Genomic DNA, 19,970 nt, shown 5'->3' with positions numbered 1-19,970 from the left:
GTCAACCCTCCTGGCGGCTCCTGTATCTGGTTCTCTGCCTGACACCCTGGTCAACAGAGGGGCCTGCTGAGCCCTCGTGCTGCCCCCATGGCGCCCTGAGGTCACAGCCCCTAGCTCGGGGGTCTCTGATGAGGTGACAGCTAGAGGAGCACCCGGCCGCCTGGGGTGGGTGGAAGAAGGACCGATGGGGGAAGAGCAGGTGCCAGGGCCCTGGGGTGGGAGCCAGCTTGGTGGAGCCCCATGGAGCTGCCCCCGGTGCCAAGGTCGAGATTCTCCCACGTCTGGCGAGGGGTCACCACCAAGGCCAGGTGGCCCTTGGGGTGTCGGGAGCTGGGGGAGGCAGCTGGGGCTCGGCATCCACCCCAGCCGGCATCCTGGATTTGGATGGGGACAGGGCGGGGGTGTATCTGCAAACCTCCCTGCACAGCCTGGAGAGCCTGGTGGGCGTGAAACTTTCAGCTGAAAAATATTCCCATCGCGGAATTCCTGTTGTGGCTCAGTGGTTAACGAATCCAACTAGAAACCACGAGGTTGCAGGTTCGATCCCTGGCCTTGATCAGTGGGTTAAGGATCTGGCGTTGCTGTGAGCTGTGGTGGAGGCCGGCAGCTGCAGCTCCAATCGGACACCTAGCCTGGGAACCTTCATATGCCGTGGGTGTGCCCCTAAAAAAGAAAGGCCAAGAAGACTCTCTGAGACAGAGTGACAGGGCCCCCCACCCCCCACCCCAGGGTCTGTCCTGGGATCTGCCGGTGGCTTCAAGTTTGGCACGCTGGGGGCGGGCCCTGAGGGGTCAGAGGCTCCTGAGGCCACCACCCCAGAGATCCCCCCACTTCACACAGCAGCGGCAGCCTGGCCGTGTGCCCTGGCCCCTAACACGAGGCCACATGGCCACAATGCCTGTAGGGACCTGCCCCCACCCCCACAGCCCCCACTCCCAGACCAGCTCCACCCCAGTCACACAGCCACACAGGAAGCATTTATCGAGCACCCACTGTGTGCCATGAGGGCCACCATAGGAGGCAAGGGTCCACCCTCCCTGTGCACAGGGCAAAGGCTCACACCGGGTCACCCCATGCGCCATGTCCAGAAAAGCAGGGACAGTGCCCTCGAGGGCCAGGTGCCCTCAGCTGGGCCCTTCTCTGCCAACAGCGCCACACTTGGCAGCTTCCCCTCCCCCACATGTCCCCAGCCCCCCAGTGTGCGGCTCTGAGCACATTCTGGGAGGTCAAGGGGTTGTGGACAGACCCCCCCGGGGTCCTGACAACCAGCCAGGTGGGCACGCCAGGGCGAGGCTGTGGAAGGGGTTGGAGCGATCGCCGGCGGGGGGCCAGCCCGTGGGAAATTACGATCCTTCCCGCCCACGGGTGTCTTCCCAACAGCAGGGCCGACGGGCAGCTGAGCCCAGCGGCCGAGGGCCCTGCCGGCCGGGAGGGGCAGTGCGGCTCCGGCCACAGCCTGGCTTGGCCCCAGGAGAGCGGGGCTCCCACCCCGGCAGATCCTGCTCTCCCCCTGGAGCAAAACAAGCCGGTGGCGGAGAGCCAGGCACCCCAGCTGGAAGGGCTGACCCTGCTGGGCTCCTCCTGCTCAGGCGGCCCCAGTGCCTTGCAGCCCCCAATCCATCCCTTGCGCCCAGGCCCCCCCACTCCAGGCCAGGGCACGGTCGGGCAGCAGGTGGCCCCCCCAACCACACTCGCCCCAACCCCTGAGCAGCCCGCAGCCCCCAGACCCAGCTCCAGGCTCCGCCTCAGGGGGCTCGGCAGGGCTGGGCCTGGGGTGGCACTGCCTGCGCCCTCTGAGGCCCGGTGCCCGCGCCTGGTCCAAGGCCCCGATGCCGCACTGCCCGCCCAGGTCGCTGCTCACAAAGCCCTGGGAAGAGTGCAGAGGGCGCCGGGGTCACAGAGTCAGAGAAGATACCGGTCAGGGGCCCGCAGCCCGTGGGTGAGCAGCTGGGTCCATGCCCAAGGCTGGTTCCCACCCAGACGGGGGACAGTCCCCGATTTACAGCGGAGGAAGCCGCGATGCCACGTGACAACAGAGCCAGGGCTCCCAGTCTGTGGTGCACGCGCACAAACCACTGCTCAAACACACACTCACTCGGGGGACACCTCTCCATGCTCAGAAGCACCCCCACTCGCACACGCTGTAGGACACTCCTGCGCTCACATACGGGACACACGGGTTCACAGACACACATCACTCACACTCGCACACTTGGACAGATGTTCCTGCACACGCGTGAACACACGGGTGCACACGGACACACAGGTGTGCACACTCACGCTCGCACCCCCTCACACCCCCCGGGAGTCACAGCCTCGGGGCGCCCCCTAGTGGTGACGTCCCCGTGAGAAACTGCATCTTACCAGCCGCCGGGGCGCAGGCTGCCTCCCCGACCAGAGCCCTGATGTGGCCCTGGGTTGGGATCCAGGGGGGCACGGCTGGGACCCAACTCTGAACCTGACCTGCTCTCAGAGCCCCCGCCTCCCAGACAACATTTTCGTGAATAAAACAAGTTGTTTGCTCACATAAAACACCCTTAAATCACCTGAGTATGAGAATAATGGAAATACTTAAATTCATTTTTCTCAAGAATGTCCTCGTAAAGTGGGGACACTGCCCACGAGGTCACCCTCAGTGTCTTGGCCTTGACGGGGGGGGGGGCGGAATCTGGGCATGGCAGGACTGCCCCCGCTGACAGTCAGCCTGCGTCCCCACATCCACTTCTGCCTCCACCTCCATGACCTGGACCCCTCCGTTGTCACCCCCCAGCCTCCTCAGACGCCCCTCCCCTCCCGCGCATGGGTCCCAGGGGACTGGTCATTGACAACTGCCATCCCCCTGCCGTGAACGAAGATAAAGTGCATTTCAGAGAGACTCTGGGCTTCCAGACCAATGGGCGAAAGGCGGGCTGCTCCCTGCAAAGTGTCCCTGTCACTTCCCCCTCCCCCAAAGCCCGGACAAGCCCCCCACCGCCCACCCACTGCGTTAGAGCCCTCAGTAGACCTGGATGAGCCGAGCCCACGCCGGGCTCCCGCCCACGCTCCCAGGCCGTCTTCTGCCCTGAGTCTCGCCGTAAGATAAGCTGACTTACTCCACAGAAACGCTTTGCTGAAAGAAGTGATTCCTGCTCCAGTGGCCCCCGCGTGTGTCTTGGAAGGAAGGCTCGGGCCAGGCAGGCGAAGGGGCAAAGAGGACCCTGAGGGGACCCTCATAGTGTGACCTTCCTCTGGGGTCGCTTCCCTCACTGCTGGACCCCATCCTCCGCAGAGCCTCATAGGGGCCACTCTGAGCCCCTCATACGCTGTTCCCTCCACCCCAATGCTGTTCCCCCTCTCCCGGCTCACTGCTGCTCAGCTCTCCTCTGCCAGCCCAGAGACTCATCCCGGTGTGTCATTCTCTCACCAATGTCCACCTGCCCACGGAGCTGTGGCTGCCCCTTGAACAGGCCATCACGGTGTCCCCAAGATCTGCCCCTCGCACTCCTCATTGCAGGAGCTCAGGAAACGCTGTGGAGTGAATGAATGAATGAATGGATGGAACCCAGGAGTCCTCAGTGGCCATGGACAGAGCTGGATCCCGGGCGTGGAGACACGAAGCCTTGCGTGTGATAAATGGCAGTGAAGTGGACACACACGCGTGCCGGGCCGGTCTCCTGGTCGTGATTCTGCTCCATAGCCTGGGAGGGAGTGACGGCTGGAGGAGGCTGGGCAAGGGGCACGTCTGTCCTATCCATGTCCTATCCTCGCATCTTCCTGTGAGTCTGCAGTTATTTCCAAATAAAAGAATATATATACATATCTCACTTATTCATGTACATGACTATATAATAGTATTTTAAGCATCACATCTGCAGGGGTGGGGGGGCCACCTCAGCCTCCAGGGAGGGGGCCAAGGTCCCCTCCACCCTCTGCCCATGCAGGAGCAGCGGGAGCCCGAGCGTGACCTCAGGGAACCCCAAGACGGACCCCCGGACTGGTGTTTCGGGACAGTGACACGGAGGAGGTGACGGCGATGCGCCCAGCAGGAGCTCCCCGCACGTTGGTCCACATTTTCCGTGTTCCTGGAATCCCACTGTCCCCGGAAATGCAAGCCCGTGGGTTGTGGGGAGCAGCCGGGCCTTCTTCTCCTGTTCTGTTAAGACGCTGATGTTTTTCTTTTGTGTCTGCCCCACAGCACGTGGAGTTCCCGGGCCAGGAATCAGATCCCAGCCGCAGTTGTGACCGACGCTGCAGCCGTGGCATGCCGAACCCACTGTGCCAGGCCGGGGATGTAACTTGCGTGCCAGCGCTCCAGAGACACCGCAGATGCCCGGGGAGCACAGCGGGAACTCCGAGCCCCTGAGTTTACACCAAACTGCTTTGGTGACGTGACTTTAGGTGTCTTCGTTCTCGGCAGGCCCCCTCCTGAGGGTTAAATCCTGTGAGCCCTTCCTTCCTGGGCCACACCCACCTCGGGAACAGCAGCTGGCTCTGGGTGGCTGCCCTACTGGTCCCAGGGGCCTCATCCTGCAGCTGCCTCAGCGGTGGCAGGGATTCAGAGCTGCTTTGGGGGAGCAGATGCTGAGCTATGACCTCAAAGTGAACCCCAAAGTGCTCTTCCTTCCTGGGGGGCGAGGGCGGGGTCCCACCTGAACCTCCCGTGGCAGCAGATGTCAGCAGGATGGCAGGGCCTTTACCCAAGGGGAGCGAGCCAGGCGGGGCAGCTCACGGCCTCCCCCAAGCCTCCCCACTCCCACCCCCTGCACCGAGGTGACTGCACCCACAACGGCTCCTCCCCATGGAAACGTCCCGTGAAGTAAATGCACGTTTCGTCTAGGCATGCGGCAGTTTGCCTGGATTGAATGTGTCATCAAGGAATGAGGATCACGGGGCCTGTTCATTTTCTGAACACACGGCAAAAAGAAACGGCATCTCTGCGGCTCAGGTGCCACGGAGGCGGTTCTGTCTCCTCTTTGCACGGAGGCTGGCGGCCCTCCGTCCCGGGACCGGCCTCCTCGCAACCTCGCTGCCCCGCGCGGCCGCGAGGGGGCGCCCACGTCCGCCCTCCTGCCAATCCCTTGGCTCCAGGCGGACGCCCAGCCCGGAAAGACCCGGGCCGGGCCGAGGGAAGGGGCCTCCCACCCAAGACCCGGCGGGGTCCCCTGTGGCGTCGGCAGGAACCGGGCGGGAGGTCTCCTTGACCGTGGACCTGAGAGTCGGCCTGCTCCGCCAGGCCCTCTCCGGGACGCGCCGTCAGGGAACCCCCCCGGCCCCGCCCCCGCCAACCGCGCAGGTGTAACAAGGGCGCCGCCCCCTTCAGAGGAAGACCCGCCCCGAGGCGGGCGCCAACCTCGGCAAGGAGCGCCCTTCAGGTGCGCCTGGCACGCAGCCTCTGGGTACAGAAGTCCCTGAGCTGACCCGCATCGCCCCCACACCCCCAGGGACAAGCCCTCCTGCAGGAGAGAGGGGCCGGGCCAGGACTCAGGACCCGCTCCCCAGACCTCGGGTGGCCTGGGGGAGAAGAGCACTGGGAGCCATAATGGCCATCCTGGGGCCTGGAGGACACTCCCGGGCCCGGCTGGCCCCTGGAACAGGAAGCATCACTGAAAGCTGCCGGTGGCTGCTGCCTGGGCGCTTCCCAGGCTCCTGTCCCTCTGTCGTGGATGACTTCTGTCATGGGCACACCACCTGGGCCTTCCCAGGGCAGGCAGCAAGGGACACAGAGTGGGGCCTGCATTTGGTGGTCCGTGCTCTGCTTCAGAAATGGGAACGGCCCTCTGCCAGAGTGGCCAGGGCTGGGGAGGGGTCTGCGGGGGCCAGTGCAGGCAAGGAGGGCTTCCTGGAGGAAACAGCACCTGCAGGTCTCCCCAGCAGCACAAGAGGGTTCCCTGGGACCCTGACTCGTCTCCTTGCTCTCCCCGCAGGGGTCACCGAAGATTCTGGAGGACAGGGTGCCATCCTCGGCCAAGGTCTGGCCACCCCGGGGGGCTGAGGATGGTGGTATCGGCACCCCACATGCCCCCAGGCTGCTCCTGGGCGGGGCTTGCCCCTGAGCCCTTGTTGGCCAGGCAGTGACCCTCCCGCCCCTCCCCGGTGGGACAGGCAGGTGGGCTGGGCATTCTCGGCAGACTCCGTGCGCTGTGGGGCATTAATTATTGGACACTTGGAATAATATGTTCCGGGAAGTTCCGCAGCTATATTTAGCCCGGTGGTTTTATGCCAAAGGCTGCTGGAAGGAGGAGAACCAGGCCGCACCCTGACCCCTTGTCCGCACCCGAAGGCCAGGGCCTCCACGCTGAGACCTGCTGTGTCCTGGTCTGTAAAGTGGACACTGACACGCCCATCCCAACGGGAGCCCACCTGCCCCCAAAGAGTCTGCACTGGGAAGCTGGTACCCGCAGCTACCTGGGCCCCACATTGGGGGCGCTACGTGTCCGGGGTGGCCCCACAGCGTCTAATCCCGCCTTCTGAGCAGCACCCTGTCGGCATGGGCGAAGGCACAGCGACCCCAGAACCCAGCGGGGAAGGCGTGGCTTCAGGAAGCAGGTGCTGGAAGGGGGCTGCGGAGCCTGGTGAGGGGTGGTCCTTCTACCCGCCCCCCAGGGGGCTGTGGGCTTCAGGCTTCTCCTCTTAAGGAGTCAGACCCTCCACTGGGCCCCGCAGCCCCAGGCCAGGCACCCCACAACTGTCCTGCCAAAGGGCAGGGGCTCAGTACCACCCCTGCTGCTCGAACCCTCTTACTTCACAGTCCTCTCTGCTCTGGGCCCTCTAGGTCTCAACACCCCCTCAGGAAGATGTGACAGGGGCTGGCTGGGCCCACCTGGGAGAGAGAAGCCACCCCTGGCAGCTTGCCTGTCCCCCCGCCCCCACACTGCCATAATCAGCGGCTGCTGTGGGACCCCCAGCCTCCAGCGCCTGCAGTAAATCAGCTGAGCCCGGGCCCCGCAGGCACAGGGGTGCCACCTCCCTCCTGGGGTCTGCAGGGCCGAGTGGCTTCCCCGGGGCCTCTGCAGGTGCTCTGCCCATGGCAGCCCTCCCGGCCCTGGTTCTCAGCACCAAGGTCCCCTCCTCTGAGAGGCTCCCTGACAGCCCATCTCACGTAACCCCGCCCTCTGTTCCGTTTCCTACGTGACCTCCGCACCCTCAGCCACCATCAAGTTCTGTCTGTTTCCTGGTCACGGTCCCTCCTGCAAGCCCACGAGGGCAGGAGAGGGTCTGCCGTCCTCTCTCTGTTCTGCCTCCGCACCTGGCACAGAGCAAGGCCCACGCCTGCAAGGGTCTCTTGTTCACCAGTGGGCAGGTGCATCCTCCTGGCCCAGCCCTCAACCCCCAGGCCTGGGGGAGCTTCAGGAACGGCCCCTTGCAGGGGCAGGGCTAGCGCCCAGGCCCCCACCCTCAGCACCAGGAGGAGGCCCGTCCACCTTCAGGAATAACAGATTCCGTGGCTCCAGAAACCTCTGTCCTAGGGAAGGATGACAGGGTCAAGTGTGGGGTCATCAGTAGAGGTGGCCCGAGTCCTCATGGCTGGTGGCCTTTCCACCTCCAGGCTCCAGCCTCCCGCTGTAGTTCTGCTTTCTCCAGAAAACTCCTATTCAGCCTTCGAATCCCAGCTCAGAAGCCCACTGCTCTGGTAAGGCCCTCTAGCTGCCACACTCACATTGGCCAAGTTAGGGAACTGGCTCAGAGCCCTGGCCTCAAGGTCAAGGTCACACTGAGAGAGAATTTGCACTCAAACCTCAGCAGTACCCTTGGCAGGGGTGAGAGCAGAGGCAGCCCCTGGGGACCAAGCTCCAGCAGGATGGGGTTCTGGGCAGGGAGAGGCACTCTGCTGGGGGGCTTCCTGGAGGAGGGTGCATCCAGAAGGGCGAAGAGAAAAGGCAGAGGCAGGGCCATGAAGACGCCTGGCAGAGATTAGGGTGACACACAGGCAGTGAGAGAGGGAGCAACAGAGCGGGGGCAGGGGGGACACACTGCAGCTGCCCCTTGGGAGGCTGGAGTGGCTGGCAGGGGACTCCCCTGCCCAGGTGGCCGTGGGCTGGGCAGGCAGATGGGCAGGTTGGTACCCTCATCTCACCCTCAGGGGCCAGGCCAACTCTGTGAACCCAGAGACCACATACCTGGCCCAGCCACACTAGGGGAAGGGGTCCTGCGGGGGCTCCACTGGACGGGCGGCTCACATGGCCCCTGCCTGGTCTGGGAGAGCCCCCTCCAGCCTAGGTCTGAGTCTCCCAGGGCATGTCCTTGTGGGGAGACACAAGCAACCCATAAATAGTGATCCAATGACAGCGCACCACCACCCAGCCTCCTTCAGCCTGGGGAAGGGACCCCCACAAACCCACCTTGCAGATGGGGAAACTGAGGCACAGGGCGGGCCAGTGGGGGGCCGAGGCAAACGGGGGGGGGTGTGGTTTGAGGGTCACTGTGGCTGCGAGTCCACGCCATGAGGCACGAGGGGTCTGGGATGGGCCCGGGCAGGGAGTCCGCTTCCTCCAGGGCGGTGCCCAGGGGCTGGATGTCTGTCCCTAAGCTCCAGCCCCGCCCCCTCCCTCCCCCCACCCGTAAACCCAGGACGGATGGTCCCCAAGGGGCCCTGCCACTATGGCAGCTCTCCACGCTCCCTGCAGGGGGTGGGGGGCGGGGAGATGGGGGTTGGATAAGATCAGGACCAGGGCTCTGACTTTATGGCTGGGTGAGCCGTGAGTCACCACCGGTTACAGGCCATACCACGCGCCACCTGCCTGGCTGGGGCACCCCAGCTGCAGCCAGCCCTCTGCCCCCCAGGCGGCAGTCGGGGTGCTGCCAAAGGTCAGGGCGCTCTGCGCCCGGGAGACGCCCTCTCCCGGGAGCAGAGGCCAGAACCGCCTGCCCGCTGGGCCAGGGCTTCCCACCCAGGGGCGCTCAGCGGGGCGGGAGGGACCCGGAGCTCGAGGTCCAGAAAGGCCCAAGTGAACCCCAAGTGGCCAGGCTGCTCCAGGGCAGTGGAGGGGGGCGTCCAGCTCCCTCCCCGTCTGGGAGAGTAAGGGGGGGCTTAAGTGTTCACTGAAAACCTTGGGTTGGGGCCGGGAGGCCACGGGCCTCAAGAGCAAGGTCGCCAAGTCCTTCGGCCCCTCTGCAAAGGGACCTGGCAGCGCTGACTGAAGGGACACGTCCTCAGAACTGTCCCCAGCAAGCCCCCTTCTGGGGGTTTATAAAGCTTCCCAGCCGTGCCAGCAGGCACCCCGCACAACAGTCCGCGTGGGCCGAGACGTCGACCTGGACGCGTGGGAGCTCCCAGCCCCGCCACCGCCTGTCCCACCGCAGAGCTCCGCATAGCGGCTCAGAAATCCGTGCTGTGAAGTGAAGTCAGCCGTACAATGAGACACCGACATCAAATGTTTCCCCTGACATGTGGAATCTGAAAATAGGACGGACTGAACTTCTCTGCAGCACAGATGCTGACTCACAGACACTGAAAAACGTATGGTCTCCGGAGGAGACAGTTGGGGACGTGGGGGTTGTGCTTGGGTTGTGGGATGGAAATCCTGTGAAATCAGCTTGCGATGATCATTATACAACTACAGATGTGATCAATTCATTTGAGTAATAAATCAATAAATAAACGATTCGTGAAAAAAATAAAAAAATAAAGTGTATAACTTGAAAATTAAAAAAACAAATACATGCTGTGTAGAGGGAGCCGCATGGATTGTTCAGGAAAAAATTAAGCTAGTGGCAGGAGACACAGATTTGTCCAAAATAAATCAAATGAGCTCCTTTCCACAGACTGGGATGCATGTGTTTGCATAAAGGGGCGGGCCAGTGGGGGCAGGGAGCAGATGCTGGGGTTTGAAGGAAGGGCTGTGCAGAGGGGGACGGCGAAATACCATTGGTTTTCTTTCAGAAACTGTTACTGTGGACATAAATTACTTTTGTCATTAAGAAAGGCCAAATGGACATCCTATGGAGAGCTGTGTTTTGACCAAAAAACTTTTTTTAAAACTAAAACAAAAAACAAACAGAAACCCCTGATTCCTTTCCACCTGGTACACGTGATCCCCAGGCATCCTCCCATCATCAGCCACTCCAATTCCAGCCACTGGCTCATAACACTCACTCTCCATGTGCCTCAAAACCCTCTGCACTGAAAGCCCTTTCCGCTTACTTCACTCAGCGAACTCCTACTCATACCTCAAAACCCTGCCCAAATGTCCTCTCTTCTATTAGGCACACTTCTATGATGAAAAAACCCCTGGCTCGGGGTCAGACTGACCTGGAGGCCTCTTGGTCTTTCCTCGATGAGCCCTGCATTGGCCTCCAGCTGAAAAAATGTGTCAGTAGGGCCTCTTGGCAGGGATGTTTCCTGGATGGACAGAGGGAGCCGTCTGCGTTTGATGATGTTGATGGGATGATGATCACGGTGAGTGTGAACCATGAGCCAGCCCAGGTTGAACTCCCTAGGAGGCTGGGCTCATCACCCCACTTCTTAGTTTAGGAGATTAAGGCTCACGGATGCCCTGACAAACAAAAAGAAGGAAGTGCTGGACTCGCTCCAGGTGGACACAACACACGTGTTCAAAAACTGGTGGGTTGGGGTCCCCAGGCTCTCCTGTTAACTGGTCCGTGGCCATAGGGTCAGGCACTCAGGGCCACAGTCAGGAAGGGGACGGTGGAAAGATGTCTCCCGTGCCCCACAGGGTCAAGCAGAGCTGTGCCAGCCAAAGGTCAAAGGTCGAGCTTCACTTTCTTCCAGGGCAGACGCCTCAACCTGCAGTGGTCCGTCCTCAGGAGGGAGGCCAAGCCGGCGCCAACCCTGGGGTGCCCTGGGATCAGGAGGCTGGAGAGGGCCATGTCTCCTTGTGCCTTGAGCCAGTTCGGGCCGGTTCATTTCTCTGGACTCAGTTTCCCTCTCTGTAACACCACAAACTCTTCCGGCTTGTTTTTCTGTGCATCCAGGTGGGCAGATCCTTCCCTGAAGCAAAATCACTCCAGGTCTGGGTCTGGATCTTGGGGACCCCTGGAAATGATGGGATACACAGAGGGGTGTATTCAGCAATGAGGTTGCAGTGAGGGGGGATCCGGGAGCTGAGGGACCCACGTGGATAGGACTCTTGCCCCTAGGCGGGATGACCCTCCCCAGAGGAGCCTCCTTACCACCACGTGGCCCCAATTTGAGAAAGATGACGGGAGGGAGAAGTTATTTCACTGCATCTCGTCCAGTTCCATCTGCAACTGCCCACAGGGGCCAGGATGGGGCGGGGAGGGAGGTGTTCCCCATCCAAGGCCAGATTACTCAGCCGGATAAGTCCCGAGAAGGCTCTGGCCAAAGCAGGCACGTTTATCAGACCTGAGCAAAACCAACAGAGGAAAATGCCACGGCAGGGCTGGGCAAACACCCACCCCACCCCTCACTCCGCGGCCTCTGCAGTGCCTTTGCTAAGCCTCGTCCTCACAAGGGCACCAGCCCTGACTTCATAGGCTTATCTGCATAAAAAATATTCACCTCCTTGAATCAATGGAGCAAACGCTGCCCACTGTTGGCTACGTGCCTTATCAGCCCCACAAGTGAGGAAAGTGTGAACAGACTGTGAGCTCAAAGGAGGTTGCTCGCTGGACAAACTTGGCAGGCTGGGTACATCCTTCCGCCTGTGCACAGAAAAGATGCCAGCGGCAGGGATGCCCCGACACCTTCTTCCACCCTCCCACTGAGACCTGACCTCCTTGGCCAGGAAAGGCCTCTGTGGGGCTGCTCCTTACTCCATAAGCTGTAAACAAGCACCTTTTTACCTGGCAGACCCACAGAGAAAAGGGTCAAAAACAAGTGATGGTGCCTCCTTGCAGGGGGAGCAGAGCCCGAGGGTGTGACAGACATGCACGTGATAAATGCATAACAGGCGTGTTGTACGTGTCATATTGCTTAGTCCAGCATTGCTGATGTGTGTTTGGGGACTATCAGTCCTGTGAAACGAACCACCAAAGAGGGCTTGCTGGCCAGTGCCTTTGAACAGGGCTGGATGCCCCTCTCCCAGCCCCAGCCCAGTGCTCATCAGCGTGGGAAAGGCTCAAAGGTCCTCTCAAATATGGTCTTTGTAAGCCAATTTCACTTTGTTTCATCCTCACTCTTTTTTATTTATTTATTTTTTGGGTTTGTTTGTTTGTTTGCCTTTTCTAGGGCCGCTCCTGCGACACATGGAGTTTCCCAGGCTAGGGGTCGAATCGGAGCTGTAGCCACTGGCCTACACCACAGCCATAGCAACGCGGGATCCGAGCCGCGTCTGCGACCTACACCACAGCTCATGGCAACACCGGATCCTTCACCCACTGAGCAAGGCCAGGGGTCGAACCCACAACCTCACAGTTCCTGGTCGGATTCGTCAACCGCTGTGCCATGACGGGAACTCCCCATCCTCACTCTTAACCCAGACAAGGAATGCCTACGGAGCCCCATCGTCTTGCCTTTGGAAGTCTGCTCCTTGTCTTTCCCTCATTCAAACGGTGTAAGGCCCAGACAGGGAGACCCTGAGGTCTGTCCCCGGGACAGAGGAGCCACAGCTAGCCCTGGGGTTCCTCCAGGTCACCCCGAAACCTTCCAACTTCAGGGTCGCCTCTTGAGGGCAAAGCCATGGAGACCCCTCCCCACCAAGCGAGGGACCATGCTTTTAGCATATGCTGGTTGAGAACACACTTAAAGACCCAAAATTGCAGCTAATCGAGCCACTTACAATGGGGTGTGGCTTTATGTGTGGCTTCAGTGGCACAGACACAGGGGGCACGTGGGCTTGTGCTCTCCCACCGACCGTGTGCACAGAGGGACCTGTGGGGCCCGGGACAGGCTGCGAGCCTCTGTGACTACGCCCTGGCAAGCCTGCCGTGTTCTGAGAGCTTTCGAACACCCCCCGGCCAGCCCCTCCTAGGGGTTAAGACACTGAGGGTCCTGCTCAAATCGATCTCCAGAGTCCAGATGAAGGGACCTTCCTGCGAGCCCTGCGGAAGGTCTGGTCTTTCAAGGAAATAGTGTCTGCATCAGGGGCAGCCACAAAGGGACCGTGCAGGGAAGGGGTGAGACAGGAGGGAGGGGTGCGGTCTGCGGCAGCTGAGCACACCCGCCTTTTCTGAAGGTGGAACTCTCACCTGGGGATATGTGCCCAGTGGTGCCACAGCTAACTACCATTGTTTTCAAGAGAAAAGATATCTGGATTTTTGTTTAAACTTTTCCCATTTTTATTTATTTATTTATGTTTATGGCTGCACCCGGGTCACATGGAAGTTTCCAGGCTAGGGGTCGAATCAGAGCTGCAGCTGCTGGCCTACGCCACAGCCACAGCAACGCCCGATCCAAGGTGTGTCTGCGACCTGCACCACAGCTCTCAGCAAGGCCAGATCCCTAACTCACTGAGCAAGGCCGGGGATTGAACCCACATCCCTGTGGATACCAGTCGGGTTTGTAACGCGCTAAGCCACAGCAGGATCTTTCCAGAACTTTTTCCATTTTCAAAGCATGATGGGGCAAGAGAGCGCAACTGCCTGTTTGCAGCCTCTGATCTCAACGTTTCTCAGACCGGATGGAGGTGCCAGGGACGCAGGGTGGTTGCTCCTCAGCCCCCGTCACGATTCCCTGGACCCCTCTGCACACCCCACCCCTGGCGTGAGCTCCTGCACTATGCTGGTCTCCTGCGCCTGCCCCTGGCTACCAGGCTCACCCTGGGGTTCCCGAGCCTGGCCTGTTGCAAACCGGGCGGGAGCGTCAGGCGAGGAAACACATGCCCCTCTTTGGCCAAGCCCGGCTCCAGGGGGCTCTGACTGGAGGACACAGCCCCAGAAGAGGGTGGCCTCCAGCCCTTAGCCCCCGGGCTGGCAGAGTGGCCCACCCGGCAGACACCCCCAGGCTCAGGAGGAGGCGGGCCTTGGGCCCCAGGGGGCCCCTTTCTGCAGCGCCAAAGGAAGCAGGGGGCGGGGGGAGGGAGCTGCCCCCTGTCCTGGTGCCCCTGGTTCTGCCTATCAGCACCCTGGGTGGGGTCTCCAGCCCAGGAGATGCCCGCAGCCCCTTATCTTCTCTGCAAAGGAAGCCCAGCCCGGGCAGGGGGACCTGGGACCTGGGACCCGGGACCCGGGACACCAGCCCAGGTCCGCATCTCCCCTGGCACGATCCAGCGGCAGAAAGGTTCCAGCTGCGGCGGCGGCAGCTGCTCGGGAAATTCTTTGCACATGAGGAATGGGGCTGGCCCGCTCTGGGCGGGGGCTCGGAGGCAGGCGCAGCCTGGGACGGTTAGAGTCGGGCTGGAGCCAGGCAGCCGCCCTGGGGTCTGCCTGGAGGGGTGCCCGCTGACCTGCTGACCACCCCCACCCCCGACTGAGGCAGCTCAAGGTGAGCTCTGCACAGCATCTCACCTGAGGGGCTGTGGGGACCCCCTGACCACGAGGCCTCCCTCTGGGCGCTGGTGGCCAGGACAGAAATAGCAGTGAGGGGCCCTCCCACCTTGCCGTCCAGCCTGGGGATTTTTCCAGCAGTGGCGTCACTTCCCAGCTCCCTCGAGCCGGCCAGGGTGCCTGGCGGGTATTTTCCCTCCCCTGAAAACCTCCCCCTTCCAATCCCACCCTCCCCACAAACGCCTCCCCCCATGCACAGCTCAGGGGAGTGACATGACCTGACAAGGGGTCATGACCCCATAAGCCAGGATGGACCCAGCGCTACCCCTGACCCGGCTGCTCACTGCCTAGTGCTGGCGGGGAGGCGGGCCCGGGCCCCGCACCCCCCACCGCCCTCGTTCCCAGGAGCAGGACCCAAGGTGAAGGGCACAAGGGACAGGGCTTGGGCCTGACACCTCCAAAGCGACACCCAGCAGGGGCCCCGACCACGGCCTCACACAGGCGAGGTTCCTGGGGTGCTTGTGGGCAGCAGCTCCTGGCTGGGCCCCGCTGCCCTCCCCACAGGACCTGGGCCTTCCCCGCTGCCTGTGAAGGACCCGGGAATCTGTCTGATTGCAGACATGGCCGGGGGCACTGCACGAGGTGCAGGTAAGTGGGCACATGCGCCCATGGGTGGGCACACATGAGCTCGGCCCTTTGCACCCTTGCTCCCAGGGAGAACAGCCCAGACCCTCAGAAATGCAGCCCGTGGGCCGGCCTCCAAGCAAGGGCGCTGGAGTGAGGGCCCAGGGCACCTTGGCACTCTTTTCTTGCCACAGCTCCCACTCTGCGCAGGCAAAGCGGGTCTGTCTTTCTGCAAAAACAAGAAAGAGAGGCTGGACCCACGCGTGGCCCAAGGGCACCCTCGCACTCACTCCCCAAATGTGTGTTCCTGCCGCCACTGGGGTGGCTTTAGCCAAACGCTATAAAATGTTATTTATTTCCCGTTGCATTTATATCTATCTGTTCACTGTGGAAAATATGGGAAATGCAAAAAAAAAAAAAAAAAAAAAAAAGGAACAGATTAGGCACACATGGTTCCAGCCAGCAATCGCCCTCTGCTGTCCAGACTCTCGGACGCGTTCGAAGCCCTTTGAGGTCCCTGGCTTCTCATCTCCGTCCCCTCCCGCCAGCAGGAGTGGGGCCGATGGCGCTGACACTCCCCGAAGGCTGTACACTGAGCAGAGACAGTTGGGATGCCATAAACGCCTGCTCTTGGCCGGGAGACCCCACCGTCCTGCCAACAGAGGCGGGCGGGAGGTGGCTCCTGGGCCCCCTACCCCGCGGGGCCTGGCGGGAAGAGCCCGGGGGCAGGGCTGGGGCTCCGGCTCCTCCTCCAAGGACCCAGGAGCTGCCCAGCCCCGACAGACACCTGGCTCACAGCATCCTCAGAAAGACGGTGGAGAAAGGGCGGGGGCGAGGGCAGGGCAGAAGCAGAGAGAAACCGGGGGGCTGGGGGGGTGCGCATCCAGGACCGAGAGGGAAGAGGGGAAAGCAGGGAAAGCGTTTTGAGAATGACAGCGAACGGAGAGAAATGGGGTGTCAGCGCCACCCCAACATCCGACGAGGCCGGCGGCTGGACTCAAAAGCGAGAAAATGCCCTCCTCCCACAATAAACCCCCAGCAGCGGGTTGCTGGTGGGGGCCGAGGTCATCCCGCAGCCACTCTGTGTCCCCAGCGACACTGCCCTGGGACACTGGTGGGTGGGTGGGTGCGGAGGCTGACAGTGGGGGTGGGGCTGAGGCAGCTCCCGATGGAGGCCCCCCCATGGCCCCGAACCCACTCCCATTTGCCGAGAAGGGGTGTTCCGGACACCGCGTTCAGAGAGGCAGTTGCAAACAGCAAACTAGCAAAATAGAGCAGGTGGGCTTCTCACTGACCCATCCACCCGTGCTCCAAATGCAGGCCCGGGACTGGCCTCCCAGGGGTGTCTGGGGTTGGAAGCCCCCCTAACGGGGCACAGAGCAATCACTCGGTGCTGGTCCTGCCCGGGAGCCCGAGCTGCTTTGATCCCTGTCCAGAGGAGGTAACTTACGGGGGCGCAGGCACCACCCTGGCCGCCCCCCATGCACCTCCCAGCCGCGGGGGGCGGATGGACTGCGCAGCCCTCTCGACCCCCGGCCAGCGAGGAAGGCAGTAGCCTCCACCCTGTAGGCAAGGGCCCACGCCTCCTGGCCTCAGAGACACGGACCCTGAACTCCCAGGACCGGCAGTGCGGGGGCCACCCAGTTAAAGGGGAGCGTCGGGGGAGCCGCGAACACCCCCCTAGTACATGCACGTCCTGGCTGTTGCATGTGACACCCAAACATGAAACGCGACTGTGGTTTATCTGACATTCAACCTGAACTCTTCCCCGGGTGGGGGGGTTCTGGCTCACTCTGCCCCCCCCAAGTGGGCCTTCCACCCGAGGCAGCAGGAGGGAGAGGGGTCATTCACAAGCTTTAGGGCCAAGGCCACCTCCGCCAGTGTCCCACGGGCCATCCAGACGACAACTCAGTGGGAAAGGAGGGCAATCGGCTTTCTCGCCCACAGGTGGGGTCCCACGTGTGCATTTTTCCAGCCCTCTCCCCCCCCACCCGCCGCCACCCGTGACGTCACTTCAGAAGCGGACCGGGACAGTGGCAGGGGACAGGCCAGGTGTTCTCTGCCCGGGGTTCCCCTAGAAGGCATTCCGTCTCTGAACATAGAACTACGCAGGCACGTGTTGCGCTTGTACAGGTCCACGCGTGTGCCCGGGTGAGCAAGTGTGTGTGTGCATGCATACAAATATGTGTGCGCATGTGCACATGTCTGTTTCTCGTGTGCAGTGGTGTGTGCGTGGCATTGGGGTGGGCCTGCCAGGGTGTCTGTGCACCTGTGTGCATGCGTGTGTGGGTGCTGCACACGTTTTTTCTTGCACGAGTACAGAGTAGCTCCAGGAAGACCGAACAGGACAGGCCACGTGGGTGTCTCTGGGGACAGAGGACCAGACAGAAGGCGCAGCATGGACCAACCTCACAGACGTGATGCTGCCGAGGGAGCAGACGCAGAGCCTCCCCGACGGAGTGAGAAGGCGGTGGCCGGGCGGCCGGGGGTCGAGGGCCCACCCTGCACTTGGCCTGGGAAGCCGTTACGCAGCCCTCATCCACCGGTGGGCCCCCCGCCAGCAGAAGTGTTGATCAAAATGAAACCAGGAGAAGCTCCCCGGTGACACAGCGGGTTAAGGCTCTGGCGTGTCACCACAGTGCCTCCGGTTTCTGCTGTGGTGCAGGTTCAATCCCCAGCCCAGGAAACAAAAGTGCAATGAGGTAGAAGGGACAGGAAAAGCCCCACAGACAGCACCGTGGTCCATCGGGGCGCTTGCGGCTCCGTGTGACTCTGCACCGGGCCTGGGCTGCCAGGTGGGCCTGGGCTTCCAGGTGGGCAGGCAGACGTGCGGGTGAGCAGGAGGACGCAGAGGACACCTCCCAGGGCCTTCTGAGGTGCTCGGTGATGCCAAGAGGTGCCCCCTTTGTCCCGCTGTCCCCACCTGTTCTGGGATCTCAGTGCTGCATCTGGTGACACCATAGGCTGCCCCCGTGCGGGTTCAGGAACTGACCTGAGGAGGGGCCTGTGTCTGGTGGGAACTGGGCACCATGTCTAGGGTACCACCACCCAGCACAGGCAGCGGCCACACCACCCTCGCGCGCACTAGGCCTCTGGAGCAGCCTCTCCCCCTCAGAGCACAGCCCAGCAGTGGCCTCAGCAGCCGTGGCTGGAGCTGAAGGGTAGGGGTCCTTTCCAGGGACACCGTGAGGCCCTGACCTCAGCACCTCCCACCTGGATGGCCTTGGGGAGGCTAGTCGGCCCCACACCCTGAACCTCTGAGCCCAGAGAAGGGTTTTGAGCTGCCTCCCCGAAAAGAGGTGCAGCCGGGCTCCTGGTGGCCGCTAAGCACGTCAGCAACGGCGCCGTGATCACTCCTGCAGCACACACACAGGAACGAGGGGTGCCCGTATCCTGGTCCCCAGGAACCGCCCCCCCGAGCCTGCGGGAGGTTGACTGAGAAGCTCCGCGTGCGGCCCCCTGGCCATCCCGGCCGCCCAGGACCATCCACTGTGAGCTGCGGGCGGGGCAGGGTCGTGCCTGCCCCTCACCCAGGAAGGTCTGCCCGGGGCCCCAAGGCAGCGCTGAAGCTCACGTCCCAAGACCCCAAGCCCTGGGCTGCTTCTCATGGATTTAGAGCCACATGCGTTTCCGACAGCAGGGGATGCTGTCCCGCAGGACAGGGGTGAGGGGTGGCCGTCCCGCCCAGCAGAAGGTATAAGCCCTTTGGAGAGGGGACTTCCTGCACAAACCAGGGAGAGGAGGAAATAGACAACAAGCCTGGATCCTGAGCCGCCGTGCGGGGCAAACCCGAGATTCCGGAGGATGAGCGAGGAGCCTCCTGCTTGTGGGGCGTCACCGGCCTGGGAGCCACGGGGGCGCCCCTGAGAGTGGGCTGCGATTCCGCGGGCAGCACGCGGTTCTCATTTTTATCTCCTCTGACCAAGTCAGGGACCCAGGACTTCGTTCAAGGTCGGGCGGGCGGCTGATCAGACGGGGCGGCCTTCCATCACTAGTGTCAGGCTGGTTTATTACCCCAGGCCCAGCCCGGTTGCCAGGCATCCAGCGTGACGTCACGACGTCATGGGAACAAGGGGTGCAGCAGTGAACAGCTGATAAACACGAGGGGGCTGCCTCGACCCGGCCATCCGTCCATCTGTCCGTCCTCACTGGAGCTCAGGCCTCGGGGTCGGGGTGGGGCCCAGAGCCCCCAGAGCCCCCTGCCCCCGTCCCCCTCCCCCTCCCGGGTGGGCTCCCTGCCCCTGCTCTGTCCCTCCGGGCCCTCCCCCCATGTGGCAGGACGTCTGCCGCCACCGCAGTCACCCCGCTTGAGCGTGAGTTTGTCTCCCTGAAAACAAAGTCGCCGGAGTCCCTCCCCGGGGGACCCTCTCCGCGAGGGTCGCGTCTGGGGACCTGGCCGCGGGTGTAACACTGGGGGACGTCAGGAAGGGCCTTTGAAACCAGACCGGGTTACATAACTGATACGGCGGCCCATGGACTGTTTTCATTTCCTGCTCCCCTTTCTCGGCAGCCAACTCGAGGCCCGCTGGGGCAGCCACGGTGCAGGCTGTTTAGACGGCCCCGGTGCCTCCCATTCACTGAAGCGGGGGAGGCTGGGTGACGAGGGCCCCTCCCAACGACACAGACTGGCTAAGGGCTGCAGGACCTAGAACAGGAAGGGCCAGTCTTGGACTGGACTGGGGACAGCGGAGGGCAGAGAGAGGGGGCCAGTGAGAAGCAGCAGAGCAGAGCAGCACGGCCCGAGAGTGCCCAGGGGGGCTGGGTTCAAATCTTCAGCCTCTGCCAGGCCCTGGCCCCCAGACAAGTCCCTTGTGCGCAGGCCCTGGTTCTCTCGTCTGTGTAATGGGCGTGACGGCTCATAGGACGCGCCCAGCTCCCCGGACGGCCATGCGCTTTAAAGGGGAGAAAACGCAGAAGCGCCCGGCCCAGCCAGGCACGTGGGGGACACTCGGGAAATGCCAGGCCACGGTGGTGATGGTGACGATGATGGTGCCGCCGCTCGGGGTCCCGCCCCCAGGCAGGCG

The sequence above is a fragment of the Sus scrofa genome, chromosome 17 (genome assembly GCF_054392235.1).
Source record: "Sus scrofa isolate SSC_HxYL_T2T_F1_AM1 chromosome 17, Sscrofa_HxYL_maternal_Yorkshire_Landrace_v2.0, whole genome shotgun sequence".
Lineage (NCBI taxonomy): Eukaryota > Metazoa > Chordata > Mammalia > Artiodactyla > Suidae > Sus > Sus scrofa.
Note: the sequence above shows the minus strand (reverse complement) of the source record.